Source organism: Scophthalmus maximus, chromosome 8 (genome assembly GCF_022379125.1).
Source record: "Scophthalmus maximus strain ysfricsl-2021 chromosome 8, ASM2237912v1, whole genome shotgun sequence".
NCBI classification, from domain to species: domain Eukaryota; kingdom Metazoa; phylum Chordata; class Actinopteri; order Pleuronectiformes; family Scophthalmidae; genus Scophthalmus; species Scophthalmus maximus.
Genome location: NC_061522.1, coordinates 16,604,533 through 16,619,624, shown reverse-complemented (window position 1 = coordinate 16,619,624; position 15,092 = coordinate 16,604,533). Strand labels below are relative to the sequence as shown.

The 15,092-nt window shown below is 41.9% G+C and overlaps 1 protein-coding gene across 3 annotated transcripts in view; it reads left to right on the top strand.

Moving 5' to 3' along the window:
• The window catches only part of add3a (adducin 3 (gamma) a), a 94,838-nt gene that overhangs the window by 11,681 nt on the left and 68,065 nt on the right, over window positions 1-15,092 (top strand). Inside the window, exons 1-2 of one of the 3 annotated variants that reach the window (XM_047334166.1) lie at window positions 983-1,000; window positions 3,406-3,438. The exons of 1 other annotated variant lie outside the window; for it this stretch is intronic. The gene's annotated coding sequence lies outside the window, so the exon portion shown is untranslated. Of the gene's footprint in view, window positions 1-982; window positions 1,001-3,405; window positions 3,439-15,092 lie in introns of those variants that run through there. One more of the 3 variants, XM_047334165.1, reaches the window with a different exon arrangement.

Sequence of the window (15,092 nt, the reverse complement as noted above, 5' to 3'; positions counted from 1 at the left end):
GACGTCTCTCCAAACCTGTTTGATAGTATCACATTAACAAGATGTCGGGATCGTTGTGTAACTGTGGTAAAAACGAGCAAAGTCAACTTTTATCTCGTCCCCGAAGTTTGTTTTAATGATCACATCTGAAGACCTGGAGGTGATATGTGTTCTGTAAAAAGGGTGACCTCATCCCAAAAGTAATAATTAGTGAAAATAACGCCCTGAAATGTGTCGGGATTTTTACATAATGAGGCCAAAGGGGGCCATGCTGTGTGGCTGCAAAAGTCACGTCCACTTAGTCAAATCACGGAGGCCACCACAGCGGTCAGCAGAAAACGGTTGTTATGTAACTGTGCTGGTTTTCCTTGTCTCTCTGTATCTTGCTCAAAGGAAAAAAAAATATTGGTGTGTCAAGTGCAGTGCCTGACTCAATTATTACCTGAAGTGCAGTTTGTTTTGGTTGTTCCGATGGCTCTGGTTTGATGTACTATTGGTGCTGACAGTGAGCCTCGTCATCAGACTAATGTCCAGGCATTTTGTTGCTGGCACAGCAACAAAATGCAGGGATCCGTGGTACGAGTAGACTTCAACATGTGGACAGGAGGAGGCAGGTACTGAACCCTCGAACCCTCGAACCCTGTGATAATTGGACAATCCGATACCTCACGATCCTCAGCCACAAGCCACAAGTTGTCAATTGACTCCATCTAAACTTGATAAAGGCACAATCTTTCACGTCCTGCACAAACCGCAAGAGACTGTATACAGGAAACTAGGAGCTCATTGTGTTATGGAGGTTTTTTTTTTTAATCTTTCGTCTTGAGGGCATCATTTCTTCATTCCAAGTTGTTATTGCAGCAGCAGCAAGTGATGCGCTGAACCTGGTGTTGCAGTGACTGCCGTTATGAAGTAACACCAACAAGCCCACAATGAGGAAGGGCTGACATTGTATTTGTATTGTTGTATACAGAAGTGGACAGAAGCATCCTTTTGATAAAGGAGCAGGGAACATGCAGAGGTAATGCTCTCAAAATGAGAGACAGCGCTCTTGAATAATATTTGGTAATGAACACCACGCCTGCGTTTGCGTAGAAAACCTAAAGCTGAGATTTGAGCGTAATCGGTCGTCCGCTTTTGTGTTGTTGGCACTACAAATTCATCGCTGGATTTCTCGCTCAGGAATTCTCCTCATGAGCTGGGTGATCTGCTGGCTTCCCACTGCTTTTTATATGGCGGGACGCATCTGAGCCGTGAAAGAATGCAGACCTGCTGTCAACAAGCTTCTCGAAACTCTCATTGTACACCCGAAAACTGAAGGAAAATTCATTTCTCCATCTCCGCTAACAAAACATTCCTGCCAGATTCAGCAGGTGGTTTTCATTTCCTTTTTATTCAGCCGACCTGGACAGAAATGTTTCCACAACTGCTGTACCATCTGGGGCTTTTCACATTTCAGGTGTTCTACAACCTCTCGCACAACTCCCAGAGGCAGAGCGCGTCCAGTCTTTTTTTTTCCTGCATTCGCATAACTTTGACTGAACAAACTCATGCAAGTATCAGCTTCTAGCCTTTTTTTTTTTTTTCACTATATGCAAACCACCGTGTCCTGTGGTTTCAGACAAGGTTGACAACATGTCTTACAAACTAACTGTGGCCGAGTACAGCCCAACCCCAATGTTCATGACTGCGCAGGTTGTTCTCTGAACACATTGTTCCATATATCTTTTAGATGTAAATTATGTTATTTTGGGCCAATCCCCAAATTCCCAGGAGCCAGTTATCATTACAATGGAATGCAGGCGTAGCACCACCAGCAATAACACATCTCACGTGCTATCAATAGCCCTCACGTTCTCCGACAGCGAGCTGTGCTCCCTGGTGTTGACACAGTTGCTGTTTGTGCAGATGACATAGACGAGTGTCAAGGGCAGATTGCCTGCAAGCTCTGTGTGGCCACCAGCACAGTGAGGAGGCACAGGTCAATCTCTGTGGCTACACACATGTAGAAGCCACACGAGCATTCACGAGTGCAAACACGCACACGCACACAGGTAGTAACTGGACCAGGTCCTGAGATCGCCGGGGTTCCTGTACGATGCGGACCGTGGGGACATCATAATGAAAATGTTTGCAGCGATTAAACCACGTGACCCTTTGAGTTGTTCCCTCCTGGAAATGATTCATAAGGGAGGTAGAGGAGCATTTAACGTTTCCTTTGTGAGGAAGCTCGTTAGTTCCGAGGTCTGCTTCGTCTCAAAAGGGCAGCTGCTTTGTAATTTGGCCTGTGTGCATTAAAAAAAAAGAAAAGAAAAAAAGATACCTCAGGCATGTCATGTAAAAGGAACATAAATCCATGTCAGGCGGCTAATTGGAAAAAGAAGAAATGACCCCACCGTTTGTTTTATTTACAATCCACAGTTCGCAGAGGGCCGGCGACCCCTCAACTGTGATATAATGAGCGTATATCACAGCCTGAAGTGGGCTTTTTCTTTTATAAAACGGTTACAAGTATGGAAGTATGAAAGTAATAGACACTACTATTTGAATTTTTTACTTCTGTCTCTTTACTTCCTCAGTCGCGCAGTGATACGGAACTGTGCAAACTGATTCGACGTCATAGCCGTTATATATGCTCATTATATCACCGCTATGAACCAATCAGATCGCTTGATTTGAGCTACCTGTTTTATAGTGTTACCTAACTACGGGTCGTACGATAAAGGTTATGTTAACCTCAACAGCCACTGGAGGTCAAGTGTCCTCTAGTGGCTGAGGTAGTTGTGACAGGAGCAGCGGAGGACGTTAGGTTAATGCAGTATACAGAGTAACATAGTCTGCATTAGAAGGATGGTGGATGAATGGGGAAAAAAAAACTCGTAGTTTTTGTGACTAAACCTAATTAAGCTGTGACCATTCCGCAATATTTTTGATTGATACCATGATGAAGAAGGACCGTTATGATTGTCAGTGGTATGCTCTAACAGGCGGTATAGTGACAAAGTTCTGGTATGCCTGCCTCTGGTACACACAATCTAAATATGGTTTTCCAACAAGTTTGAAGACTTGTGGAAAAGAAAGATTGCCGGTTCTTGAGTATTTCAAATATATTGAATTACAGAGCATACAGCGTTTTCAGGGTTAATGAATAGGTTTCATCCTTCGGCATGTCAAGTACACTTTATTCTGGGAGCTGTCATTTCAGGTTGTTACTTCACTCATTCCTGCCTTGCTTGTGTTTTTGTAGCCGGAGTATTCAGTGGCTGTTAAAGTTCAAAGACTTATGTTATTTGCTTCCATAATCTGCAAACCAAACTTCACCTCAGACACATAATATACCTGAGAGTTTCCCTGGTTCGCTGTAGCAGCCCTCAGAAGACTTGGATGCAGAAAGTAATAATGTGTTTGTGTCTGTGTTTGTCCTAGTTGGCGAGACGTGATCAAACTGTCCCCCGACAGGTAAGACTTTTCTACATCAGCACGCTCCGTTTCAGATCTTGCTCAAGCTTTTAAAACACCCGTTCATTCCATCAGTGGCATATATGTCTGTCTGGAGTATTATTTGTGCCATAACACTCACAGTAGATGAAAAAGAACGTGAATAAAGTCTGCATTGTGGGGCTGACAGAAGTGGAAAGTTTTGGCCTTCCAACCAATCGCCTCCACCTCCATCTTTTTTTTCAAGGATTCAGAAGGTACATGGAGTGTAATAGTGAGCACATTTTGGAGGGTCTTGAATTAATGACACAGATATGGTGTACGTTTACAAACTGCATCTGGCCAGACTCGTTACTGTGCTGGAAGTTATCCTGTAAAGGATAGAGTGACAGGCGTCTCTCACCCCCTCTCTCTCTCTCTCTCTGTGGGGTCCAAATGTCTGGGAGCGCTTTCGCATTCACTACAGTAGAAAAAAAAGAAGGAGCAGCTTCATGGTGGGAGAAAATCTGTTTATTATGGCCCGAGCACCAAATGTTGCAAGGACCCCATTGTTCCTTTAATGTGTCTTACAACACATTTTTTAAAGGGCCTATACATGCTTGAAAACTCCCAAAACCTTGAACACAACGTCCAGACTGGTGAAAACTTAGATACTGTATGGGTCTGGTGCGTGGGCGTGGCAAAATGGCTCAATTCTGCCCTTTAACAGTTTAAAAAATCAAAGCCGTCTGGTTTTACTTTGCCCCAGATGTATGAAATTCAGGAGGCATACCTGTTATGGTGCATTCAGACCAAACCCAAAGTGATTTTTTTTTCATCACGTTACTAAGGAGTTTGCCCACAGGATAATTTAATAATTATTATATATATATATATATATATATATATATATATATATATATATATATATATATATATATATATATATATATATATATATATATATATATATATATATATATAATTTAATACATTATCCTTATATTAATTAATTGTAAATAAAACTGTGAATATTCGCCCATTCTCTTTTTGGCCCCATGCAAATCTTTCACTCAAGGTAAAATATTTCAACTGGAGAATTGACATGTTTGTGTGATCCCATTGCGCGAGTTGTGTAGGGGGGATAAAGCTGTGAAGATCATTGAGCTGTATGTTGATGTCAAATACATATATTAGTTTTCTGTTGTCTTTATTATGTTGGTTAGTGGAACAATGATTTGATTTACAATTACATTGGGGAAAAAATGGACACAACATGTATTAGTTCATACAACAAGGCTGGATTTCGTTTTTAATAAACTGACAAATAGTAACAAAACTTATAATCCAATTTGACTGTACTGACTAAGGTCCAAAATTTATTTTGATAAAAGGCAGATGAATTGAATTGAGATGTTAACCTGACATTTCACCTTCATATCGACATGTATTCCAATAGCATGATTTGTTTGTATGTAAATTAGGTTTATTTCTGATATTGTTCCCTCACTGTTGCTCAGCAGTGTCTTAGTGTCTTTCTGCTCTGTCGGTTGTCTCCATTTAAAAAGCATTACTTTTTAGAAAGTACAATCCGCCCACATGTGCATCACTCCGTTCACAAAACACAGCAGTCTGCTCCTTGGTGCAGAATGTAAAGATCCTAAGGGTCTGAATGGTGTCGCTCCATGGTAACAGCATGGCATCCGCACCACCCCCACGATGTGCACAAAGGTGCGAGGGCCCTCTAATGCTGCTTGGGGCTTTAATGTCACTGTCGGCCTTTTCAGGATTTGAGAATTCATCACCTATAGCTGTACACATGGCTGCACAGGACACAGCTGCCAGACTTCATTTCCACTTTTCCCTAAACGGTTCTCTTCTCCTTTCATACAAAGTCACTTGAAACCTGTACAAATTCAACTGAGATACACGCGAGATCCGGAGATAACTGAGATGATCTAATTTGTTGCAGCAGTTGCCCGCTTTATGTAACATCCAAGCATTTCATGGTTTTCTAATTCTCTCTGTGTGGTTCTGATTTCAATTTCTTTTCTCTGTTACTATTTCACTGCTTGACTTTCACTGCTCCACTTCCAGCTGCCGAGCAAAGTTTTAACAAATCTCACATGACATTAAAATAAATCAGTGTTTGTACAGAAATGAAACAGTGTATTTAAAGATACTTGGATTGAAACAAAGGTTGAAGCTTATTGTGTCTTTTCCTCTGGCTCGATGATCAACCAAAAAGCCAGGCCAAGTTTTTTTAATTTTGATTTTTTTTTTTACATTTGTTCTAGTTATTTCAGCATTTCTACTATTCTTCTCCTAGTGCATTCTGGAGCTTGTTTTTGGTTCTCATCAGTCAGGAGGATGCATACTCAGAAGTAAAGGATCTTTCTCTGTGTTTGTTGCATTTTGCTCTGAATCTATAATTTGGGCCATTCGATGAATGTCAAATGTGTTGTGTGGGCCAAGATTGTTAACATTGAGGAAGGTCGTGTCTGTAAATCCACTCTCCTTTTCCATCTCTGTGTCTTTTTTATCTGCCCTGTCTCAGAGTCGTATCTTACCCTCCCACTCTCTTTCCTCTGTCAGATACTTTTAGTGCATCCCTCTCGTCCCCTCGGTCCCAGTTTGGCACATCTCCCAGGTCCGGACCTTGCGAGGTCAGGTTGGGGGGGGAGCATTGCAGCTGTGCTTGCTGACGTGTCTCAGAATGTGTCAAATACCTCTCAGAGTTCGTCAGTCCGAGGTGACCGTCGCTCTCATATCTGGGTACTTCATCCTGGCATGGGACCGTTCTAAACTTATCCATGTTTAGCCGCTTCAGTTTGTGTTCTGACTCTCTGTGTATCGTGCCTCACTGCTTGTGCTGGTTGTGCATACATGTGCTTTCCATTTACTTCAGTATTTTGAAAAAGTGATGTTGCTGCAGCCTAATTAGGAATTTCAACTTATTATGAGACAAACACACTTTTTCAGAGAATGGAGAATGACGTATTGATGTCTGTGAACAAAGAACTCTGCTTTCCGCAGCGGAATAATAATCTGTGTAGCGCCTCCTGTTGCTCTACGCAGTAACCACAAAATGTCCGGAGCCAATTTTCTGCACATTTTTCGGAGTTTGTGTCTGAAAACAGCTTAGGTTCAACGATTTGTTCTTCATCCGAAAGCAAGATTTTTTCAAAAGGGACAACTGTAGCTACATCAAATAAAAGCCAGGAATGACTCAGTAATAAGTTGTTGTGAGCTTTAAATTCCCCACTTCTAAGGAGAAGATAACCTTATCTCTGAGCCTGAACAGACCAGGCCTCTCTTCCCGCGGACAGCCGCCACAGTCTTGCACAAACTCCCGCTGGGTCACAGGTCCGCTGCTGCCTGGAACCATTACAGACATCTTCACCAAGCGGACTGCACACTGACTGACCAAAAAATTAGTATGAGATAATCTGACGATTCTCAGTCGACTGAGGCGTGTCTGACTCGCGCCAGCCCTCGTGGTGTAAGGTTTGGTGTTTTGCCTCATACCACATCGGTTTGAACATTTTTACACCAGCCCAACCCTATTCTCAGCTTCTTCTTTCTGTGCAATATGGAGGCCATAAAACATATTTTAAGCCGTGTGAGGATTTGTAGATATTGTCTCTTTGGCTCCGTTAAGCATTTTGACCCAAGTATAGTTATGTACTTAACATCCATCCTGATCTAAAACTGAACATGTACTTTTGTTTTTTTCTTTTATTGCACATCTGTTAGTTGTTTGTGTTCGTAACAAATCTCAAATTGTCCCATTGGGTGCATTTAGATGTTCTAATTTAATCTAATCTCGTTTCACAAAACTGTCACAATTGACTTGGAATCTGCCACAGGATTCAGACTTGATCTGACAGCTACGTGATTGGACATGTTTGAGTCATTTAGAGTGCAGGCGACAGAAAAGACATCTGGATCAGATCCTAATGCTCCATTTATAAATGACACCATAAAAGCAAGTGGATTAAGAGCTGCTGATGTAATCCCTTAATGAGTTTCATGGTGCTTTCTGTAAATGAGTTTTTCCTGCTCTGATAGCAGGAAGTCAAGAATAATACACAATATTGAACTGAATTAGGACTGTTTGGCCTTGTGATGTGTTTTGACAATTCTCCACTGTGTTCCCCAGCTAGTCTCCCGTTGGGTGCGAGGCGGGTAACTCCTCGATCCTGTCCGATAAAAAAGCTACATTGTAAATACAGACTTAGAAACTGCCCTGAAATGCAAAATAATGGAATTTTAAGCATTTGATCAAAAATGTGATTAATTAGGATTTACTTTAAAAAAAATTCTGAGATTAATCGTGATCAAGAAGATTAGTCGTTTGGCAGCCCTGATAAATATTGATTATAGCAGCTTTAAAAAATCCTTTATTCCTCTTTCTCTCAAATGACCTTACCATACCTGTTATAGGCCAGTCTAATTCTACCAATGTCAATGAGAAAACGTGGAAAATAAAAAAAGCCAAACACTTCATCTCATGAAATGCCTGAGGTGTCTGTAGAACCACGTAACCAGACGGAAGCAGGGGAAAACAGAGGGGAGTGGGCGTCCATGAGGGCTTCGGTGGTGTCTGCAACAGGAAAGCTGAAAAGCCAACGATACAAAGGAACAGAGATAATAAAGCATATATGACTGCTAAACCGTTTACTGGAGTAGGGAAGGTCAAATTTTTCCTTTGGCCATTTTCTGTCTCAGTTAGCCTTTGCTTTATTTGTCATTTTTTCTTTCTAGTCCCACCATATGCCTCGTCTCCGATTTTTCTTTCCATGACTGTTCATTGTCTATTCTCCTCCTGCTTCTTCTCCCCATCTTTTTTTCTCTTTCACATTTCCCTCAGTAAGACGAGCTGTCCTCTACCCAGTAAGGCAATAAAGAGCCCCGTCCTGATGTCATGTACCTGGTTGAAATGTCATTATGTTGAGTTTTTACAAAATTAATATGAAATGTGTGCTGTAAAATAGCAGTGACATTTTTTTAAACATCTATTTTTGGAAATGGAATCATCTGTGAAGCAAAACTGACTTTCTTTTTATAAACTAAATGCTATTTATCATCATCCACAGCAGATTTTCTTCATAGTATCTTGCTCAGCTTTTTATTTTCTTGAACACAATATTGAAGACTTTTTTAAATGTAGACAGGATAAATCCATTGTGGCTTCATGTCACCACCTTCGGAGAACCTCCGTCATTTACCTGAGGGCGTAATATATTTCCCCTAAACGTCTATTTCCTATCACCACAGGGGGTTTGCAGACTCAACCCCGCCCAGGCCAGTCTCCTCTCAAAGAAAAGGTGGGTTTTTTTCTGACCTCCAGTCTGCGATCAGCACAGATTGTTTTTCCATGTTAAATACTTGGTGCACTTAATTGACTCTGTGGACAAAGTGCTTTATTTAATAATGCAGCAGGGTCTTAAGGAGTAGGTTGGGGTTTGATGCAGAGCACACAAGTGTCCCTCCAGAGAATGACGTGTGCATCCAGATCCCCATCTGAGGTTGGATGGAAGCAGTAAAAGTGCTTTGGTTAAAATACTTTTGGATAAATTTAATTAAACACATTGTGCTTGAGGTCGTTCTGTATTTAAACCAGACGGCGTTCTTTCCCTATAACCTTAACCAAGTACTGTGAGTGCCTATATATAACCAACTATTATACTTCAACATTCAATATTTTGGCAGAAAATACATATGTCGTCAGTGAACCTTTTTACTGATGTGATCCATATCAACGTATTTGCAACTTTCCAAATCCATAAACTGATAACTCTGTGGGTTAGGGTCATTTACATCTCCTACGAAATACATTTGCTTTCTCAGTGTAGTTCAGAGGCAGGTTTGCAAAGAACAGTGGAGCTTTTGAAACTCGTCGTTTTTGTGGGAGGAATTTGAAAATATCGGGTACTTCTAGTCAAATGCTCGTTCATGAGCGGCAGCCATCTTGGCCGTTTTCACAAGGAGCTTCTCTCTGCGTCGAACTATGAACCCAAGCCATTATCAGATAATGTGTTGTGATTGGACTGGAAAGATTTGCCTGAATGTTCAAGAAACTGTGATGCCGTTGTGAACGCGTCTGACTCGGACAATCTCCTGCTGCATTCTGCACGTGTGAACTGCAAAGTTCAAGTCTGAAAACAGCTGAAGACAAGTCAACATAAATGCTTAAAGATGGCTCCAGTTTAGAGACTACTGGGGGAAATCAGCAGGACAAAGGAGGTTTTGAATTAGACTTTTTTTTTATTGCGGAAAAGGGGACAGGTGGGAACAGGCAGTGGCACAGAAACATATTCTTTTTTTTTGAATAAAGGGTGAAACCCTTAAAAGGCCTGAAGTTCTTAGTCTTTCATGAAAGTCATAGACACTCCCGTCCCGGGCACATCCACCACATTCATCATAACCCTCCAGCACAACATGGGTGGATCTGAGTACATGTTTGTTCTTGTTAATCCTGTCTGTTGTGTCAAGCTTTTTCATTTTTACCGCTCGCATCTAAAACGATTAAAACTGTTAATTTAGATATTATTGGTAGTTTAACACACTCGGTTGCTGAAGTCTGACATCTTATTTGTAGTAATAAACAGTTTTAATGGGAATCAAAATGGGTGTGTCCCTGATCAATAACATGTGTCTCATCTGTGACTCATCAGTCAGGGATTTGGTCTGTGAGTGTTTGTTTGTGTATTAGACTGATGTAGTGTATTTGGTTTGCGTTTTACGACCGGGGTTGTGGTAAGAGTTGTCGCACTTTGTTTATAATTGTGTATATCTCTAGTCTGTCTGTCTGTGTGCCATGACTTTGTGGTTGAGTTTTGTGTTCGACGTATTGTGTCATTAAGGCATCCCAGTGCAAGGAAGACGGGTCCTCTTGGCCACAGCGCAACCACGTACACTATGCACGTTTAAAGACTGCACTGCTGCAGATGTTCTTCTTTTTGATTTCTTTACTTTGCTCCTTAGTCACATTTAGTGCACACACTTCACATTTCATTTTGTAGCCATGGGAGCCTGTGGGGCTTTTGTAGTGCTGAGAGGCCACAAAGGACAGCTTTGTGTTCTGGGAGGCTGGGAAAGTTGGACTGCAACACACACACACACTCATACTCTCACTCACACTCTCTCTCTCGGTCAGTGTCAAAGCCAGTGCCCAGTTCTGTAGGGCTCAATAGGCCGATTCATTTGGGCCTCCTCATGACACCAGAAGAGAACATGCATTTGAGGGAGGATGAGGAGACCGGAGTGTTACATCTCAGCGCTCGGCGGCTGAAGTCTGACATGACCTGACATTGGTTTGTGTTTCTAAGTTCATCCAGTTAGTAATGGGATGGGCAACTTTGATGATAGGGAGGGCCACAAAATGTTCTCCTCACTACCGGAGGGCCAGATTGTGACACTGTAACCCCATCATTCAATAAGCCAATTATAGCTACTAAATTAATCAATACAACCAAATATATAACGATAATCAAAGTTTATTTTACCAACTACCTATTCTTCATATTCAAATGCATATAGTAATGCTCCTATTGAGAAGAAAAGCTGCCTCGTTCATGTGTCACAGGGTGGACTAGAACCCACGACCGTTGGTGTGTAAAACAGACGCCCCTAGCGGGGACGCCAAACCCACAATGAGTTATACCCACTGCACAGCACAGCACTCGATTAGACAAACAAGACAAAACATGCAAGAATGAAACCCCCATTCCAAGTACTTGTGCTTGGTGACTATTCTCTCGCACCAGTTTTCTTCTTTGGCCGTTCATGCATCTCTCTCCTTGTGTGTCGTTGTCATGACGAGCAAGACCGGACGAGGCCGCAGTTGCTCGGCAATAAGCCTCTTGCATTTCGAGGGAGCGCCCTCCAACGGTGGGGATCCGGTTCAAATGTGGTCAACTGGGCCGCTCGCGCCCGTGAAACCAACAGTTGATTGATATTTGGAAATGGACTCGCAGGCTGCACTGAGTGACGACGCGGGCTGGCTGTGGCCCGAGGGCCGCCAGTTGCCCATCCCTGAGTTGGTACATCTCTCTTTATCGTCTAAGATGAACGTCTTTCAAGGCCTTTGGGGCTGAAACTTGGATACTAGCAAGGTTATCAGTGCACGTTATATAAGCCCGTGTTTTGTGAGTATGACGTGTTTGCTCCGTACTTTGCCTTTCGATAAGTTTTGATTCACACTTTGACTCATAGTGGTGTGATCACTGCTTCAGCAATCATGCGAATCGTACCAAAATTCCAGACCTTTAGGTTCGTCTTGAAGCTCAGCGCTTTTACAGGTGTTAGCTGTAAAGTGTTTGCCGAAAGGAAACTGGTTGACGCATCTTGTTGACGATTGTCTCGGAAGAGTTGCTTGTGCCTTTCGGAAAAATAAAGCTGGCTCACATAGAATTTGACATTTTAGACATTTTTTAGAGCCCAGCCGATATGGAGACATTTCTGATGCTGACATATCGACCATTTATGTACCTTTTGTTTTTATTGGCAATGATTCCAAAGAAAACACAAATTCAACCAGATATAGAACTTGAATCTGCCAACAGATTCAACTTTTTTAATAAAAAATGTAGACATATATGCACATTTTTCTGCATTGTTTACTCTTTAAGGTTTTAATATGAGTGTGTAGCTACAAACAAATGCAGAAGCAGATATGCCTGTTAGAGGCTCGTATCCTCTTTGTAATCATCTTGAATATTTTTTTTTATACATCGTGATACCTGATTAACTTCACATACCTGGAACTCCAAACTGCTAACTCCACAAATTATTAATCTCCATTGTGGTTCAGTTCTGCTCAGAGGGTCCAAATATGTTATAATTTCATTAGTTAGTGTCATCATAGCTCTCATAAAGTACTGTATCATTACTCTTAAGTCTTCCCACCAGTTCATCCAAAAACTGGAAATTTAGAAGGTACTGACAGCCTCCATTGCACATAATTATTCTCAACGGAGCCACATAGTGATTCAACAACATTTACACTTTTCACTCATTCTGTCCTGATGCATAGAAACACGCCAAAAATGTCCATACCTTTTTGTTTTCTAATAGCACATCCCAAATGAATTAGATTTTCTCTGCAAGGGAGATTTCTTTTCTTTCTTTTTTTGTCAAGCAGATTGTTTTCATCTCATATCGCCATCCCTGAGTCTGGCAACCAGCAGTGGAAATGTGTGCTGGAGTGGAGTGGGTGTTGTAAGTAACGACGCTTGGCAGCGAGCTGTGTTTGTCTGGATCCCGCGCTCTGCGTCTCCACTGGAGTCAGGCCGGCTCAGAGCCCGGACCTTCTGTCGAAGACCCTCCACCCCTCTCGGATATGTGTAAGATTTACTTTACGTTTTAACTGCTCCCTCTGGACGGCACTGGGAGATTTGATGGAGTGTTCCTATTTTATTTTTTTTGAACTGTCGTAGGTAGATGACTTTAGCTCTCAATATACGCGATGTCATAAGTGTTCAGCTGATCTGAAGTCACTTCTAAACAACAGGTCCTTGTCACTATTTTAGCAGGTCGGGTTATTAAATTTTAGGTAACCGTGGAAACAAGTTCTCGGTGCCCGTCACAGTGTGCATTTTGACCGTAATGAGCACCTCCTGACCTTGCTCCAGACATGGACTCATTAGCTGAGACACTATGTTTATCTCTGTCACATGATGTTACAGTCAACACGGGGAATTGAAAGCCACCCCACCCCCCAGGCACACGTAGGGTACCAGTCTCAACACTCCCCTGTCTTGGGGGTGTGGCGGGTGGGGGAGTCGCCTCGGGACACAAGTCGACCAGGTTTTGAGAACAAAAAAAGGAAAAATAAGGTCACGTTGTTGGTAGGCCTGTCCCGATTACTACTTTTTGTTGCAAGATATATTGTCCCAGAAATTATTGCGATAAACAACTTTGTCGTAATTTAAGCCCCCCTTTTTTTTTTGATACTGAATCACGTGAGCTGGCAGTTTAGGCTTTTGGTCTTTGACCATCCTACACGATTTGTGTTGTTGCTGAGAGAAATGTTATCCAAAGTATAGACTTCTGTTTAGGCAAAACAAGCAGTGTGAAGACATGGTGCCTTTAGAAAAATACAAAAAAAATCCATATTTTCTGACATTTTATAGACCAAACCAGTAATAGGGGAATCGTATGACGAGAACAGATGAGAGGACAGAAGCAGCGAGACTTTGCAGATTTGTTGTTGACGTTTATTCTTATGTGAGCAAACATGCTGGTTGTTATTGAGGTCAATAAAAGTTATTGAGTTCATATTCATGTATCGTACGATAAGTCGAAAAGTAATTATTGTAACAGGCCTAGTTGTTGGATCACAACTTATCACAATGTGTGACATTTGCTCATGCATTATTCATTTAATGTAATTTCTTGTCAACATCTAGATCTATGGAATAAGATCTTATCTATACATAGAGGAGTCGTATCGGCCCATGCATATTGTTCATATTTGTGTACAAGAGCACAGTCGGTCGCTGTGACGCAGGTCTTCCTGCACCAACTTCACTCTACTCCACATAGCTTCTTCACTCTCAAAGCTGGGCACAGGCCATTAGGCCACTGCAGGCCGCTGCAGGTGAATCTCAGCACTTCCTCTGGGTTTTTCGGGGGATTTGAGCTTGCGTCAGCAGCAGCTTACCTTGCTTTGCTATCCCCTCGAGTTTGCAGGGACTAGAACGGGTTTATGCACAAAGTTGGGACTTCTTTTTGTTCATTGAACCCCCACTCGATCTGTTTTTGTGCACAGTATGTTGTTTTTCATAAGCATATATGTGGGCAAGTAAAAACCCACTGTTGTATTGTTGTTTTGTTCTTGTTGTTGCTGCATTTGTGCGGGTATTGCATTTTTTTTATTTTTACCGCTCCTGGCTAAGTACTTAGTTGTTTGTGATTAGGGAAAGCTGCATATTTGTCACATCTAACAGTGGAAAGAACATTTGTTGTGGCAAATTAAAATGGGTACAGTGTCAGCATGAATGGTTCGAATGCAAAACATCAGTCCACCTGGATCAAAAACACTCAGCAGAGTAAATAATTCATAAAACGCTGGCCTTGCCTCTCCGAATTCAGTGTTGACACAGGGAAAATTGTGAATGTGCTTGATTTGTGCCAAATTTCTGTTGCCTCGAAATCCTTGATATTTCTTCATTTGAAATACCAGCCTGTCACAACATACTGTACAATTAATCAAACTTAATGTTCTCATGTCACAGTGGAGATTAACCCTCTCTGTCCCGCTCCTGAGCAGATGGTGTCTGTGATGCAGCATTTGTCAAACGCGAGACCAGAAAGAAGAAAGTCTGCTGCAGTGTTGTAGTTGTAACGCCCTAAAACGTAATAGTCAGGAGATTCTGAAGTCGGATCTCCAGCTGCTGTGATATTCAGCTGCAGCTTGTGTCAAATCATACACATGCATGCAGACACCCATTGCTCTCCGGCTGCTGAGTCGTCAGACTTGAGATGAGCAATTGAATATCTGGATCTGTCAGTGGAGGGATTCTGACACACAAGCACAATTAGCAACCATTGTGGATTTAGATCTCTACCCTGACTTTAGAGCTCAACCTGCTCTACTAGAACCAAATAAATACCTAGAATCATGAGTGCTCTTCAGCGTACACTATGCATATACCATCTGCCAGTCGCAAAGTGCACTGCTCCAGCTT